General features: G+C 30.9%; 1 protein-coding gene and 1 pseudogene across 2 annotated transcripts in view; both read right to left on the bottom strand.

Moving 5' to 3' along the window:
* Positions 1–19,107, bottom strand: part of PCCA (propionyl-CoA carboxylase subunit alpha) — a 447,428-nt gene that overhangs the window by 124,881 nt on the left and 303,440 nt on the right. The window lies entirely within an intron of this gene.
* LOC111720012 lies at positions 9,534–11,294 on the bottom strand (annotated as a pseudogene).

Raw genomic sequence — 19,107 nt, 5'->3', positions numbered from 1 at the left:
ATATAGAACAAAATAGGAGATGAGTTAGCTGAGCACAAAAGTTACAGGAAGTAGGGACAGAAGCTATAGAAGCCTTCCAGAGAAGACAAATAAATGATTCTTTGATTGCTTTGCTGATTTTTGCTGTGTAGAAATATTCCTTTGCTAGTAGAATTGCATCTGTTTTGTTGTGAGTTGCGTTTTGTCGAGAAGAGATTTAGAGCTCCTTAGACAGAAGAGAATTTCCTGCTCTTTGCAGACTGGAATCACCTAGCAATTTTCCTGCTTAAGGAACTGCTTGGAATGAAATAGCATTATACTTTTTTTTAGCACTCAGGTAAAGGTAGATGTGAGCTAATAAGAAAGCTTATAACTATATCACAAGCTTTAGAGCAGAAGAGGGTTGGTTTTTTTTTTTTTTTTTTTTGTCTGAGAAGAAAATGGTTAAGACCAGAAGGAGAAAACTAGCAGAGAAGGGGTTTTGTGAAGTAACAGATGATTCTTAGAAGGCATGATGGCCATGAAAGCCAAAATAGAACAGAAATGATGAGTTGTCTCAGTGATGTATTGCTCTACTATATTTATTTGAGTGTGAACCCATTCTGTATCATGTACACTGCATTTTGGTAGAAGATTGTGTCTCAGTTTTATGAATAGACTATTATACTATAATCCCCATTTTGGTGTTCTATTGAAAAAAAATGTTATGATTGTTCATGCTTTGGAATGCCAAACATATCTAATGATATTATGATTATGGTACTATTATTCCTTTTGCCTTATTGTTTAGTAAATATTTCAGATGTGAGAATTAGTGACTGATTTATAAATGGGAAGCATACTGATAAGAATTTAGAAGCTATGGGTCCAAGAAGTAGGAGTCTAACTTTCTGAAGCCAGATTTACCCCTAAGATCTTACAAAAAGAGGATTTTTTTTATTATAATCATTGAACAAACTATGACCCAAGTTACATATAACATATCTCCAATGAGGATATTTAAAAATAATAACAACAATATTAATAATTAGAATATGTGTGTACATATATAGATATATATCACCAACTACATGTCAGATACATGCTAAGCACTTCATAAATATTATTTAAAAAAACCTGTGAGGTAGATGCTACTATTATCCTTACTTCATAGATGGGAGACAGAAGTAAATAAGAGTTAGTTGTCCAGGGTCAGACAGAAAGTAAGTGACTATATGTGAGGCTAGATGACTCTAGGCAGAAAGCTCCATTCACTTTTTCACCTATCTTGACTCTAATGTATGTATGTATGTATGTATGTGTTGTGTGTGTTGTATGTGTATACACACATGTTCAAGTCTAAAATAAAAATAATAATGATAATTATATCAAAAATATATCTGAAAATAATGAAGTTATGAGGAAATAGGAAAAGCAGTAGATGGTTTTTAGTCTAACACAATGCAGGGATAGTCTGTTTGCAAAAATAAAACAGTATTATGGAAAGTCAGGACTTTAAAGATATTTCTTTATTTTAAAAATATTTTATTAAATTCTCTATAGACTATTTATATTTTCTTGCTATTAAATGTCATTTATTGATCAAAAAATCATCTACCATGAATAATCTAGATTAACATTGATACTTTGTAGCACCTGTTTGTTGTTTTATAATTCTGCTATTTCACTGCACTGCAGGTAAATGAGAATTGTCAATAATTTAATGTCATCTCTATGAAAATCTAATCATTTTTAAGGGAAAAATTAACAAACTCTGGTATATTTTATTTCTAAATGTATGGATATATTTAAGATATTCCAAAATTTTGAGTATGGATTCCATAATCTCATCCTCACATATCTTTTACTAAGTAAATGAGGTACATTAACTCTGCTAAAAGAATAAATTCTTTCATAGTTTGTTTTAAAAACTGGCTCTCCCCGCCCCCTTTTTTTAAACTGGCTCCTTTTTTGTAAAACAAAGAAGAATATATAGCAAAAAAATTATGAGGAATAAGACATAATAATGGTGAAGCTCTGAGCTGGAAAAATGAATTAAATAGCCTATGTTTCATGTGTAATTAAATATTTTATAAAAGATGTGAATACCACAAAAACAATCGCATGTGCTGATCTGCAATCAACTAAGCTGACTGGCCTCTATTTAATTATCGCCTCATTAATTGATTGGGAACAACTGTAATTTCTTTCTTTTAAGAAAATACATTATTTTGTCCACAGTTTAATTATAATAGTAGTTTATTTTACAGTGAAGTGATAAGGTCAATTCTCTGACAATAACACTGTAAATTATATCAGTTTAGTAATGATGGCTATATAAATCTCTCCAGGTAGATGAATTTAACAGAAAGAAACAAATATAATCCTATCCATTAATTATTAAATTAATTTAACACTTTATATTTTATTATGTTAAAATATTCAATAATTACTAGAATCACCAAAATGCAGATTAAATAGCATAGTTTTAGAGGAAAGATCATTAGAAAACCCTGCCATGTAACACTGGCCATTAAATGTATCAGCCTAATATTACATCTTTTTTCATAATCAATCATGAAAAGTGCTTAGTTTTAAACAGATATTAAATATGTCATTTGAAATTTCATACCACTCCCTAAAATTTTTACAACACAATTCAGATTTTCTTTTTGTGTTTCATACAAAGGATTTCTACCTTTTTTATGTCCCATTTACATCTACTTTTTTTATGGGTAATTGTCCTTTCATCAGCCCTAGTTTAATTTTCTACATCTTTAATGATCTACGGTGTGTACATGTGCTCTGCCCCACCATGGGTTCCTCTTGATAGATAATCAGTAGCTATAATGATGTGTCCAATATTTATATTTAGACCTATTAATTATATCAAAGAAATGAATCACAGTCATGACACTGGTATGAGTCAGTTTGTTCAGGATTTCTCAGGAAAAAATTTAGATGTAGTGAGTAAGCAAACATTAAGTCAATTATAAAAAAACAACCGGTAAATAAATAACTGGAGAAACTCATTATTTCTATAAAATCTCTGGCATGGTGAGAGTAACTGACAAGACAAGGCTAACAAAATAACCAGAAGTTTTCATTCCCCTTGACCAGGAAATAGGAAAACTCTGCATTTCAGTTTCTTCTGTTGCTATTAACCAGGAAATTACTTAAGTGAGAGTATTGAACTTTCATATAAAATTATGGATTAATGAAATACTGATTAGACTGGTGAAACATATTTATTTACACAATTTAACATTTGAAACTATTGGAGTAAGTTTTTATACCATCTATCTTGATTCTGAAACCACCATACTAGAAAACTGGTATAATAACAAGAAGAGCATTCAGGAGAGTTCACTCACGGTGACCATGTGTTTAGCCAAGTAGATGCAACTTGACACTCTCTCAGGAAAAACTGTTGAGTAAGCACCTAATATCTGATTAATACTAAATAGCTGGGTATATTGACAATTCTGTTCCTACTTTTAGAAATCAGTCAACAAACACACTTCTGTCTTCCTCATTAAGACAACTTAGAACATTAAAAGGGTGATACAAGGAAAACAAAATAAAGCAACAAAATAATTTAAAAGAATAAACAAAAGCATAATTTTTCAATTTCCAGGTTATGTTGTCTTAACATTACCCAATAAGCATACTGACCATTAGTTAAACAAACAAATCATTTCCTAAGGAAAGTCATCAGAGGAATAATCTATTTGTTTGCTGATTGTTATTAGGCATTATCCCAGTTGATAGAATTTAGTTGTAGCATGTATTTTCAGTGTTTTAAAATGAAATTAATGCTGATGTGAGTGTGTATGGATAGAAAAAAAAAAACATATAATCAACAAATTACTTTTCTGAAATAAAATATACAACTACTGCCAGTGGCCATAGCTATTCTTTCACAATCTGTTAGTATTTGTGTTTTATCTTCCTGGATGTGGAATCTCCAAGTAACAGTTTTGCTTTAAAAAAAAAAAAAATTTTAAAAAGAGCTAAACTGATCTGCTTGCTGCCTATTATTTTATTTTTAAATTTTTTTCCAAGTCCATAATTGTGTTAAATTGTTTAGAATAGTAATTTATGAAATCTTTAAATCATTAATTTAGTACTATATGTAGTTACTCCATTGCAGAGGACACTGAAAAGGTATACTTAAGGCTCAGTATGATTGATTTAATCCTACAACAAGGTGTTAACTCAGTGGAATTGATAAGACAATCGTTATCTAGCTTAGCATGGTGATTAATAGTTCTTTAGTTCAGTAGATTTAATCTTACAACAAATAATGGTTCCCTAGTGATATAATGATTGGCTTATTGTAATTGAGTATATAAGGACCAACAAGGAACAAGACATTCCATATCCCACTATCCTGGTGGCTCTCCTGCCTTCTGCATTTCTCCACTGAGACTAAGGCCCATCTGAAGATCCCCAAGAAAGCTAGCTGGCCCCAGGCAAAGGAGACAGACTGTGAAGGAGATAATAAAGATTTTGGCCTTTATTCATGACTATTCTTGTAGTGATTATTCTGCTGAAACCAAGGCTAGTCCCGAGACCCCCAGAAAGCTAGCCAGAACATTACACTCCATTTCAGTTAAATAGGCAGCCTTTTCAGTATATTGATATCCACTTCATCACACATTAATTAGTTAGTAATAAATTTTGTTATTTATTCTTCCCCTTACACAATCTATACATTCATATGAATCACATTTGATGCTTGAACACATTTCTTTATGAAAGTATGGATTAAATTTGACTCCCTGCTACAAATTCAAATACATCTATCAAATACAAAGATTTTTCTTTAGTTCAATATATAACTATAGTGAAGTAAACGAATTATTGCTATTGTTATGAAGACTAAAAAAAGCATTTTACTATTTTTTCTTAGTGATTTACATAACAAATATTTATAAAGCTTCTACCTGTTTGTAAAATATCAAGCTAAGTATCCATAACAATCAATTAGCCTTCCGTCAGGGAAGGAAATTAAAAAAAAAAAATCCAAGTAATATTTCTATAACAAATTGAAGCTTCCCAAACATGTCAAAATCACTAATCTAAAGAATTTCACTAAACCCTTTTATAGTAAATATACAGATAATAGTATGTATGTATATATGTAGGCATTCCATATTTATAAAGAGACAGAGAGAAAACACCAAATACAAAACTAAACCCCTACATTTTCAAAACCACACCTATTTAGTAAAAGTCACTTTGAAAAAAAACAAAAGAAATTTCAAATAAATACTTTTTAAAATTCTAACCAATATCTAGGTTTCAAATTCAAATCTACAGAAACAAAATTATCTATTCAAGCTGTTTGATAAATCCTTTTAGTTCTGGATGACTGCTAACAAAAACAAGACTATTCTCTTAGTCTTAAAATAGACTTCCAAATTGAAAAGAGAATAAAACTGGCATATTCCCAAGGCTAAGGACATGGATGATGTGCTAGCTTCAGAATAGCAATTGAATTAAACAAAGTTTAATTTTATTAAAGTTCAAAAATTCAAATCTAACTAATCAAGTTTAATAAGAAAAAAAATTTTAAATGTGAGAAAATAAAAGTACTATGAAACCACTTCTTTTAGGCTCATAATTTTTAAGAGATAAGGTACTACTGAAATATTTTCTTGGTTCTTTGGGATACTATTAAAAAGCCCATGGAGTTTCAAGTTATCTTTGAAGGCTTTGGAAAGATTAGAGCAAATAAACCTATGCTAAATATCATCCTGAATATGGAAAGGAGAAAGAATTTCTATTCTTTACTTCTTCACTTTAAAATGAAGATTTAAATAAATATAAAATTAAAACACATTTATGAAAAGCTAGTTAAGCAAGTGCTAAAATGATGCAAGCTCATTCATCCATCTTTCAAATTTAATTCTATTTGACAAACATTTCTTAAAGATTTATCATATATGAAAACAAAGATAAAAACAAACCCCCTTCTTTCAAAGAGTCTAAAATTTGCTGGAGAGCATTTGCTATCATTATTTTAAAAATTTACTTGAGAATTTAATTGAGAATTTGCAACACTGAGAGACTCAAAGTATTGCATAAAAAAACTGAGAAGGGAAAAATCATTTTCAAAATGGCAGATCAAAAAAATCTTCATGAAGAAAGTGGTACTTGTTGGGCTCTGAAGAAAGAAAAGGTTTTTAATTTGTAGCAACAGAGTTAGGAAAGTAACCACATTTTAGATTTGAAAGAAGGCCTGCATGAATGTATCAAAGCAGGAGAGGGCAGAATAAGATCAGGAAATGGACAGTATTTTAATTTTATGGGGATAAAGTGCATGAAAGAGAGGGGGATGAAGGAAGGCTAGAAAGATAGGATTGTGAAGGATCTTAACTGCCTATGGAATATCATTTAAATAAGTAGTCACTCAAGATTTCTAAACAGGGAAACAACACAAAAAGATTATTTTGGCAATTATGTGAAAGGAGAGTTAGGAGGAAGTGGGACCAGTTAGGAAATTATTAAATAGTTCACATGAAAAAATCTGAACCAGGTTGAAAACAGTAAGAATGGACCAAAGGCTAGTGTTTTAAAGATGAATTCAATATGTTTTATCAACTGACTGGCCAGGAGGATGATAGTGTGCTGGAGATCAGGTCTAACAAGTCTGTTTGAGTACTTCAGGTTTCGAATGGGATTGAAATGAAATGCCCATATTCTGCTCAATAGTCAAAAGAAGGTGGCTGACTAAGCCATGGGGGGGGGGGGGAGATATTCAGAACAGGGAAATGATGTTCATTAAGGACCTACTTCATTCAGCTGAATGAATCTATTACTTGCTTGTATTGGTTATGCTGCTGCTTTGAGGTCCTAAGCCTGGGGCAAGAACTCTAGCCTTCTCTTCCTAACTATCTTGCAACTCAGAAAACCATGTCAACAGCTTAAGTTTTAGTCCCAAAATAAATTATCAACAACAATTTCAGTATTTTTTGAGTCTAACTTTCTAGGGAAAAGGATTTAGGATATTGCTTCTACCATTATTATTACCAAGAGAAATATAAAACCTTGAAGGAAGGACAAGTGTGGGGGATGGGATGGGGGAAAAGAGAAGAAATGATTGGTTTTGTTTGGTAAATGCTGAGACTAAGTTATTGTTGATGTAGGTCAGTAGTGTCAAAATAAAATAGAAATAGGCACTAGACAATATATAGTTATCCCTGTGGGTCCCATATTAACGTAGAAAAGCACATAGTAACATTACCTTTGCTTTCTTGTATTTTTATTCACTTTGTTAAATGTTTCATAATTGCAGTTTTTAAAAGCTTTGATATTTTCTTTTTCTTAGATCACACTTATCTCAAATGTGCCTCCCCTTCTTTCTCCCAGACAACCAACCCATTTGATAAGTAACATTTGCTGCAGGGGAAAAGAAGTCAGAACAATTGGTCAATACATTTAAAAATTTCAAAAACACATGTAATGCTTGGCACCAAAAAGCAGAGCCAAGATGAAGGAAAGAAGTCAGGAAGTTGGAGGAGCTTTCTCCAGTTTGCCCCAGAAATGTTAAATTAAGCCTCTTAAAAAATTCTGTAATTACAAAATCCACAAAACAGAAGAGTGAAACAATTTTCCTGTTGAAGCTAATTTAGAAGGACTTTAGGAAAATTCTATTTCATTTGGGTAAAAGAAGTACAGCCTAGTGCAAATAGCAGCAGTTTTTAATCACAGCACAGATCAGCATCTGAAACCCCACAGTCCCAGCTCAATAAGCCAGCTCTGAAACATCCAATTGGCAAACTGTCAGCCTCAGAACCTCTGTGACTTGGCCATACAAGTAACCGAAATTTCTTTATACATAGTTCATAATTTCTGTTTTGGAAAGGTCTCAAATTATGAAGATCTGAAAAAATGTATCATCCTTCATTTTGCAGCTCATGTGACCAGGAAGCTCCCAATTACATTTTAATTTGGTTTTCTCAAACTTGGGACTTAGAAATATAATAGGCCCACTGATCAAGTGTTTGACACCTCCAGAGTAAATATATAGGAGGCTTAAAAAAAAAAAAAAAAAAAAGGAAAAAGGGAGGGGGGACCACAAAATTATAGAATATGTAGATTTGGGAATCATTTGTTAAAAAAAAAACTTTATTAAAACAATGGGAACAAATGAGCTTGTAATAAGACAGAATTTATAAAGAAAAAAGGAAATATGATGGAGTCTTAGGGAAGGACATATTTAAGATATAACATAAGAAAAAGGATACAAAATAAATGACTTAGAAATAGTAGTCAGACTATAAAAACTAATACATCACATGAGAAAAGTGAGGAAAAAAAAGTGAGGAAAAGTGAGGTAAAGAGAAATCAACAATGACAATATAGATTGATGAGAATGAAAATTAAGAAAAGGTCAGTGGACACTGAAGTTATTAGTATGGCTAAAATCTGTTGGGATATTTACATATAATAATTTTAAAATAATTTATAAAAGAAACAATTAATTAAATGAACTATAATAACTCAATGAGTGAATTTAGCAATTGAAAAGAAGAATGTAACAAAAATTCTGTGATCTACCTTCCAAAACAGAATCCTCCATGAAGTTCTAGAAAATGTATTATACCAAATTTTGATTGGAAAACCCAAGAAACTCACTGAAATCCAAAATCAAAAAAAGAACCTAAACACCAGATTTCAAGAAATACTAAAACCCCCTAGATTTCTTAGAACTTGAGGGCAAAGTGTTACTAGAAAGAATCTATGAAAAATTGCTTGAACTCATGAAATGAATCAACATCTCCCCCAACATCCCAACAAATATTCAAAGCTAAGATTAAAGGAAAAAAAATACTGCAAGGAGCCAGAAAAAAAGAAATTCAAGTAACAAGGAATCACACTCAGTTTCCCAACATTGCAGATTGCAGAAGATATAGATTTATTGTCAAAAATAAGTTACCTTAGAAAAAAGAAATATAATTTTTACACTGCAGGGAATGGATCTATAATGAAATAGAAGACATTAAAGCATTTTTTAAGGAAACGACCTAAGCTGTGTAAAAACCTTCAAGTTCTAAAACAATAGTTGAGAAACATAAATCAGTAACTAAAAATGAAAAATGATAAAAGGACTAAACCAGGATAAACTGTACATCCCCTTTGAACTCTATCATTATCAGAGGTCAAAAAGGAAGTCTAATTGCACAGAAGGCCTTGTAGTAATTCTTTTTTATTTTAAAAGAAGAATGGAAAGAGAAAGGAAGAAGAATATGCTGGGATGAGGAGAAAAATAAGATTAGGATGAATTATCTCATATATTTAGTATACACCAATAGAAAGGTATAAGTGGGTGAAGCAGCTGACACCTGAAACTAAATCATCTGAACCGGTCAAAAGAAGAAAAAATATACTCACAGTTGAATATAGAATATACCCACATTCATACACACAGCTGGATAGAAATAGGAGGAGAAAGATAAGAGGGAGGGTAGTGTAAGAGAAGAATAAGTCCTAAGCAAAGCAGACTAAGGATGTAAAAAACTACTTATATTTCTTTTAAAGATAACAGATAATTGGAAATTGAGGAGATACCCATCAACTGAAGAATGGTTGAAGTTATGATAAAAAAAATGACACAACACTATTGTGGTGTAAGAATCAAGATTTCAGAATATTATTAAAGAAACCTAAGATGTACCTCTTGATAGAAATGAAAGACTTAAGAGTGCAAAGTGACATATATAAATTATGTAAGCCTTTAATTCTATTCATAGCTACACCTACATCTATAGATATGCACATGAATATATTTGTTCATTTTTTTCTTTAGCCATGGTCAATACAATATTTTGCTTTGTTTGACTATACCATGGCATAACAGAGGTTTTGTATCTCATTTTCACCTGGACATGGGATATAAAGGGGAAAAAAAGGTGTATTTCTGTTAATTGAAAATAAAATTTAATTTTAAAAAAATCTGCCACTATCACTACAACAGACTTAACTAGCATATTTGATAGAGTAAAAGAAGAGTTCTATTGAAGAGAGTTGAGGAATAACTAGCCAAAGAAGAAATGAAGGAAACAAGTATAGACTACTCTTTCTAAAATTTTTAACGGTGAAGAGAAAAATATGTATTGCAATTCACATCTAGTACAACTTAGAATAAGTCTACATTCTTAGTATCATAACCATTAAAAACAAATAAAAAACAGCTTACAAAGTTAAGAGGATTTATTCATCCAAAAAGGTTCAAAAAATGTCAGAAAGTATTTTTTATTATTAAATTAAAATTACTTGTCACCTTTTCTTTGCCTTGAATTTCTAGATTTCCATTATCAAATCTTCTCTTTTTAAAGACTTGGGCTACTCCTTCTGCCACAACTCCAAAAAAAGCAACTGTTTTTTCTTTAAATGTCACTTTTAGGTTTCTATTTATATCAGCAACTGGAGGTCCTATATATTCATCTTCAGTAGTTGGAAGTTCCAAATCCATCTTCTCAAATAAATAGGGATTATCCATTTACTTAATTTTTTTCTGTTCTCCATAAGGTTCTGGGTTTTTTTCTTCTAATGGACCTGATGAGTCTTGTTTCCAATGAACGTCACATTTTTTTCCTTCTTTAATTCGGTTTCAATTTATTTAGTATGATATTTTTAGTTTTGTTTTTTTTTTCCAAAATTTATTTTTGGCTTTTGTACTTCTGCAGGGGTCTCTAATTTTTTCTTCCTCTTCTGTTTTGTGTATTTCACTAGAATCACTATCTGAATCATTTGACTGATTCAGATGAGGCATCTATTACCAGATGAAGCATCCAGTACCAAAAGGGGATCTCCAATTTGTGTAACAAAATCCTCAAGTTTCCCTGTTTGGATTTGCCCATTTCTGTAATATATTATATTAATAAGTATAACAATCTTCACTTAAACCTTCTAGCTAAAGAGGCCTTGCTGCTTTCTTATAAAATTTTCCTTGGAATTCTTCAAGTTATTCCCACTGAAATTCTCCTGTGATAGAATTATAATAATATTGATAACCTCTGATGACATGCCTTTTACCCATATAAAAGCTCTTACAGAATTTATACTGCAAGTGTCTTTTTTTCTTTTCCCTCTTCTGACTTGGAATTAAGACAGATAAGGTAGGGCTTAGTGACCTGTAGTATGCTAAAGTCTGTTACATACAAACTGATTCCAAATGAAAAAGAGGTATTTTTCCAGTTATTGAGATCTAACTTTATTTGTATGAAAAATGTTTTATAATTATGTTCATACACTTTATGGGTTTGTGTTAGCAGACAGACTCCCAAATATTTTATGTCATTTAGTTATTTTAAAATGGAACTTCTCTTTCTAACTCTTGCTGCTATGGTTTGTGCCAATGATTTATGTGGATTTGTTTTATATCTTGCGATGTGATAATTGTTTCAAGTAGTTTTTTAGATGATTCTCTAGGCTTCTCTTAAGTATAACAAAAAATCATCTGCAAAGAGTGACAGTTTTGTTTCTACACTGCTAGTCTAATTCCTTCCATTTCTTTTCCATCTCTTATTGCTAAAGCTAACATTTATAGAACAATATTGAATAATACTTATGGTAATAGAAATTCTTGTTTCACCCCTGGTCTAATTGGGAAAATTTCTAGCTTATTCTCATATTAAAATATTTGCTAATAGTTTTAGATGGATACTACTTATCATTTTAAGCAAAACTCTTATTACTATACTCTCTAGTGGTTTTTAGTAAGAATGTGTGCTGTGCTTTGTCAAAACATTTTTCTGTATTTATTGAGATAATTACATGACTTGTTAGTTTTATTATTGATATGGTCAATTATGCTAATAATTTTCTTAATATTGACAGACCCCAGCATTGCTGGTATAAATCCCACCTAGTTGTGTCCTTGTGATAAAATTTAATACATTTAATAAAATAAATTGCTAAAACTTTATTTAATTTGCTAATTAAGAAATTAGCTCTTTACTAATATTTTATATAAAATTTTTGCATCAATATTTATTAGGGAAATTGTTCTATAATTTTCTTTCTCTGTTTAGGCTCTTCATGGTTTAGGTATCAGCACCATATTTGCCTTGTAAAAAGAATTTGGTAAGATTCCTTCTTTGCCTATTTTTTCCAAATAAATTTACAGAGTTTGGAATTTTCTTTAAATGTTTGGTAGAACTCACTTGCAAATTCATCTGGACCTAGAGATTTTTTCTGAGGGAGTTCATTGATGTTTTGTTCAATTTCTTTTACTAAAATGGGGTTTAGTATTTTATTTCCTCTTCTGTTAATTGCCTTAATTTTAAAAGAATTTATATTTATGTAAATATTCATCTATTTCACTTAGATTTTCAAATTTATTGGCATACACTTGGGCAAAACAGACCTTAATTATTTTCATTGCTGGTAAATTTACCCTTTTTATTTTTGATACTGGTCATTTGGTTTTCTTTCTTTTGTTTTTTAAATCAAATTATCCAATGATTTATCTACTTTATTGTGTTCTTTTCATCAAACCAGCTCTTGCTTTTATTTTTAAAAATATTTCTTACTTTCAGTTTTATAAATCTTTCCTTTGATTTTCAAAATTACTAATTTGGTTTTAAATTGAAGATTTTTAATTTATTCTTTTTCTAGAAAACTTTTAAAATTGCATGCCCAACTCATTGACCTCCTCTTTCTCTATTTTATTAATGTAAACTTTTATAGACATAAAATTTCCCAAGAACTGCTTTAACTGCATCCCACAAGATTTTTCCCTTTACATTTTCTTTTTATTTTTTTCATTTATTTAGGTTATACATTTTCCATATGAGTCATGTTAAGAGAGAAAAATCAGAATGAAAGGAAAAACCACAGAAGAAAAAAAAAACAGAAAAAAAGATACATACTATGTGTTGATGGACATTCAATCTCCATAGTTCTTTTTTCTGGCAGATGGTATTTTATGTTCAAAATTTATGGGGATCACTTTGGATCACCGAACCACTAAGAAGAACCAAGTTTTTCATAGCTGATAATCATACATTCTTGCTGTTACTGTATACACTGTATTCCTGGTTCTGCTTGTTTCACTCAGCAAAAGTTCATGTAAAATTTTCCATGCTTTTTGAAAATCATTTTTATAGAATTATTTTTTATAGAATAATATTCCAGTACTTTCATAAAAGACAACGTATTTACCCATTCTCCAACTGATTACATGCCATAAGTTTTAGTATGTTGTATCAGTAGTGTTGTTTTTCTTTGATAAAATTATTGTTACTATGATATGTTGTTTGAACCATTCATTCTTTAGCATTAGACCGTTTATTTTTCAATTAATTTTTTTTCTATCTTTCCCCATCTATATAACATCATGATCGGATAAGTATACATTTAATATTTCTACCTTTCTACATTTGACTGAGAGGTTTTTAGGCTTATTAATACATATTGTGTAAGTACTATGTGCCATGTCTATCCCCATTTAGTTATCTCCATGGATTCGTCAAATCTAATCTTTCCAAAATTCCTTTTACTTTGTTAACTACTTTATTATTTTGTGGTTAGATTCATTTCAGAGGGAAAGCTTGAGGTCCCCCTCTAGTATGGTTTTGCCCTTTAACACACTTTGCTTTTCATCTTACAATTTGGGTGCTACACCACTTGGTGCATACATGCTTTGTACTGATAATACTTTATTGTCTATTGTACTTTTTTTTTTAAGCAAAGATATAGTTTCCTTTGTTTAATTAGATCTATTTTTGCTTTTACTTGGAGTATGTACTGGATTCTGCTTCAGCCGTTTACCTCTCTGTGTATCTCTGTTTCAAATGTGTTTCCTTATGTTTCCTATGTTGATATTATAGGAATCTAATTTTTAATCCATTCCACTATCCACTTCCATTTTATGAGTTCATCCCATTCATATTCAGAGTTATGAGCACCAATTGCATATTTTCTTCAATCTTATTCTCCCTTCTTTTCTCCCTGTCCTTCTTCACCAGTGTTTTATTGCTGATCATCCTCAATGTGCTCTTCCTTCTATCATTCCTCTCCCTTTTCTTTCACCTTTCCCCTACAACTTCTATGCATCCTTACTCTTTTTCTAACAATCCCCTTTCTCCTTGTACTTCCTTCCTAATAGGAAAAAATAAATTTCTATACCATATTGAGTTTCAATATTATTCCCAATTTGAACTAAGAATTACTTTCTTCAGATAGCTTTTGTACTTCCTTTACCATTTGGTCAATTCTAAAGTGCTGTTTTCTTTACTGTATTTTTTTTCCCATTTGGCAATTTAATTTTTTAAGCAATTGTTTTTTTCAATTTTTCTCTTTTCTTTTCCATGTTGCAAACTCTTTCTCTTTAATACCTCTCATTTCTTTTCTCATTTTTTTAAATCCCTCTTATTTGACTTTTAAAATCATTTTTTGCCTCTTCCAAAAAGGCTTTCTTGGGTGAGACCAATTCATTTCATCTTTGAAGGCTTCACATGTAGCCATTTTATCTTCTTTTCAATTGTTATTTTGACCTTCCCAGTCCCCAGAGTAGCTTTCTCTATATAATCAAGCTTCTTTTTTGTTTCTTGCTCATTTTTTTGAGGGGCAGGTTTGGGATGGGGATATTCATGGCTTTTTCACTTGAGCTCTGTTCCTGAGATACAGGAGGCACTGTCCCAAGTTTCTTCTGCTGGGAGCCAAGGCCTGATCACTAGCTTTGAGCACCAAGCCTCTGAGTGGGCGAGTTATCCACTGCATTAGGATAGCCTGCTGATAGTGCTTGCTGTTTCAACTTATGTAGGGGATAAAGATGACCTAGAAAAGCACATCTCACATATATGAACACATTAACATAGTTTATTAGATCATGGACCTACCTATACCTACTAGGCCTAGGAAAATGACCTTCACATAGTATGTTTTGATTAGGATTGGGAAAGTATTGAATACAATTCACATAGTTCCATTTGGAGTAGTACACTGGTGATGATGGTAGAAAGGAAAGGTGGGAAGACAAACAGTTCTTGAATACAAATCTTTTTACATTTTATAATTTGTTTAAGGAGGGCAATTGGATGGATAGAGCAAAAGACCTGAGTTCAAATTCAGCCTTAGACACTTAATACTTCCTAGCTGTGTGAGCCTAGGCAAATCACTTAAACCCATCTGTCTTGCAAAAAAAATTTTTTTAAGCCCAATAATTAAAAACAATAATATAATTTGCATAAGGCCACCCCTAATTGCTTTAAAACTTGCCAAGGTTTTTTAACTGTTAATCAAACAAAATAATTCAACATTTAATACTGACAATTCCAAGTTTTGTAGTATACAAAACACCTTCAACAATTCAAAATTGGATTGGAGGAAAGAAGATAAATCACCAAGACTAAGTACTTTAACTTTTTAAAGTATCATTTGGCATAGCATGGCTATTTACTGAATATCATGATTATATTCTAAAATTTCTAAAGATTAGACTGAAGTTAGACAAAAGCTCCTGTTAGTTTAGGTCACAAAAGTAATGCAAAATGCAGTTTTAAAAAATGCTTGTTATCATTGTTGTTCTGTAAAACCATTCAACCATTCAGTCTTTCACTTTATAAGGCTGCCAACAACTGTGCCAATTAGTGTCAATTGTGATGTTAGTTTTTATACCATCGGCACCTGTCCACAAGGAATTTGAGTTGGTCTAACTCACTTTTATACTTTTGTAAAGTAATCTGATGGTGACAAGTACCAGTCAAGATGAATTCAGTGAAACAATAGAAAAACTCTAATTTTTTCAATTGATTCATTAAGTGTTATTAAAGGCAAAATCTAAGAAAAATTTTTGTCACTAAAACCATCATGTTTCATACTAAGGAATATAAACCAAATATGAGGTGTGACAGTTTTTTTTTTTTTTTTTTTTTTTTGGGAGGGGAGAGGAATAAACATCAATCATCAAGTGCTGAAAGTAGAAAGGACCTAATTCCTATGAACTTATTACACTGTAAATTCAGTTTTAATGTAAAATATTATAATGTAAACTAATATAAAAATAGCAAACTATTCTTACATTTAAATACTTTTAGCATTTCTGAATGTTAAAAGTTGTTCTGATTTTAAGTATATTCACTTGAAAGTATGGCAAAACGGTATATTAACTTCTTTCTTTAGGATTTATAGGTTTGGAATTAAAACAGGTGTAGATACCTGGAATAATGTTAGTTATACTTTTTTTCTTTTTACAACAATTAGGATGTGTATTTGTGCTTTTTTATATTTGTCTTTAAAATATATATATATATGTTAGTTAGAAAGCATTGTCTCACTAACACAGTTAAATGAAAAAATACCTTTCATAATCTTTACTCATTCATCAAAACACCTGAATATCAATTCATTTGTAATAAAAATGACAACATATTAGCTGTCTTTACATATTAATAACTAAAAACAGTTATGTTAGTATGTAGTTGATGAAAGCTGACTTAAGTAACATAAAAAACAATATATACTGAAAAGATGACTCCTTATGCATATCTAAAGTACTAGAAATGTATGCACCATACTCTGCTTAGTACCATTTAAAAAAAAATTGCTGCTTTTCATCAACAAACCAATCCTGCTAGTTCTAGGAAGTAAAATGGTAATTTTACCTGCCAAATTATCTACCAAATAAAAGGACAAATGACTTCATTACTACAACAATGCTTTCAATATGTTTTTTCCCTTTATCCACTCAGTGCCAAATAGTAGAACAATTCAAATCAGGAAATTTAAACAAAATTGCCTTCTCTCATTGAAGTTTTGCATGCTTGAATAAGCAAATGACACTTACAGAATGCTAACCAGTGTATTATTCTTTGTATACTAGTTTATTCATTGTATTATATCCAATTATACTCTGACGCTCTTCAATCAAATTCAAATGAAATAACGTTCACCCTCAGAAAATAGTGTTTTTAAAAGACCAAAATAAAATCCCATTCTACCAAAAGTTCCACCACCAAACACACACACACACACACACACACATGCACCCCTATGCATAAAAGAAATACATACAACCAAGAACAAATTAAATCTTAAAAAGCTAAAAATGCAGGGTGAGTGATTCATCCCTATTCCAAGTCCACTGAATATCACTGAATTCTCTCAAATGGTTCATGACATCTTGGTCCCTTCCTCTAATAAGGGGAAACTAAGTAGTTCTAGATCCTTTTTTAGTCACCATTTTACTTAAGGGCCCATAAACAGAAGCTTTGAGATAAAGACATAGAGACAGGGGGAAAGAAATAAAGGACTAGGAAGAAAAAGAGTCCATTACTACATTGGAAAATTACATTGAAAAAATCATGAGAAAGGAAGAAGATAAAGGCAAAGAGCTTTAATAGTGGAAGGAAGAGAATAAAAGAGTAGAAAGACCTAAAAAGTGAATTCAGGATAAAATGATGATGGCAAAAAAAAAATTGTGAAAATTTAAAAGACAAATTTCTGGCAGTGATATCCTGGGACTATTAATTCTCAGATTCAGGTTGTTCTCAGATTTAGGAAATTCTTTTTCCTTTCTCAAATCTAGTGTCAGCGGAGGAGGGCCATCAAACAGCATATGGTACATGAAGAATTCCCAGAAAGCCTTTCCTGAGGCTATTGGGTACTTATTACAGATAACAATCCTACTGTTGATGGGAATATACTCAAAGAAGTACCAGTTATTCTCATTTTATGCTTTGCTCATTTTTTACCCATCTTCTTTGTGTCTACCTGTCCATGGAAAATAAACTCTTAAGTTGTTATCTAATTAGTGATCATGTTCTTGCAATCAGAGTCAGGCTGGTTAATCCCAGGTGTGTTTAGAGCACAATACTGCTTATATTCTTGTCTAATGAGTAAGATCAAACTAAACAGGAAGAAGGGAAGATGAGTCAAAAAGACTGTATGGTGTTGGCCAGTTTGGGGAGGGCAGCAGTATAACTAGGCCAAGAAAGTAAAGGCAGGTGATGACACTGGTAGCAGAGACTAGATGGTTGAGATCTTAATAGATTAGCAAGTAGTTTTGGAATACAATGAATACAATTATGTACGATAGGAAAGAAAACATAAATAAGTCTTGATTTATGCTGATAGAGGAAGTACCTAAATCAACTTAGATCTGAAGAATAAAAGCAATAGTTATGAAGTTATAATAAAACACAAATAATATATTTTATAGGTATAAGTCCTAAATCATAAAAAGTTTTTCATGCAAAGAAATATTCTGAATAACCAGATCATTTTTATGTTTGAGGATAATAACTCTCATAATGTCAGTTTTCCCAGGGTAAGTAATATTTATCCAAACCTGAACCCAAATTAACTCTATTTCTCCCATATATTATTTGAAGATTATTCTAACCTGTATTTTATCCAACCAGGAAAATAGGCAATATTCTGGATTGATCTTTATCTCTTATTTCTGTTTTGTTTTCCAATCAACATGCATTTATTTTTATTTTATTTTATTTATTTTATTTTTTTATCATAATAACTTTTTATTGACAGAACATGCATTTATTAAGTATTAATGCTAGGTACTGTGTTAGAGATGGAGATATAAAGGAATAGATGAAGTAATCCCTGCCAACAAGAAAATTACGTTCAATAGGAGGTAATCAACACACACACACAAACACACACGCGTGTGTAAATATATATAAAATAAATGCAAATAAAAGCAACTTAAAGTGCTTTGCAAATACACAGAGAAAGAGGTAAAAAGAAACACAAAAATAATGTGATAAAAGAACTACTGGATTTAAGTTCACACACATTTTGGAGAACTTGAGTTAACAAATGGTAAATAAAAAGTTTATATATGCATGTGTGTCTGTGTATGTATGTGAATAATTTATAATTTCTTTTGCTTTCTTTTGTCTTTGTTTCTTTGAAGTACAAACCTGTAAATGTTAAAAGTTTATACAACCCTAAGAAATGAAATAAAAATGAGAGCAGAAACTAATTTAAAAATGTATGGTTTTATTTAATATTTATATGATATTTATCTTACCTTATTTATTCCTCATAACAACCCAGTGAGGTAGATAATACTATTATCTACATATTCCAGGTGTAGAAAATGAGCTTGGCAGAGGGTAAGGGTCACAATGTCTGAGACTGGGTTTTAATTTGGGTAGTTTTCACTCAGGT

This window comes from Sarcophilus harrisii, chromosome 3 (genome assembly GCF_902635505.1).
Source record: "Sarcophilus harrisii chromosome 3, mSarHar1.11, whole genome shotgun sequence".
Taxonomy (NCBI): Eukaryota; Metazoa; Chordata; class Mammalia; order Dasyuromorphia; family Dasyuridae; genus Sarcophilus; species Sarcophilus harrisii.
The sequence above is the reverse complement of the archived record's forward strand: the minus strand, read 5'-3'. Positions and strand labels throughout refer to the sequence as shown.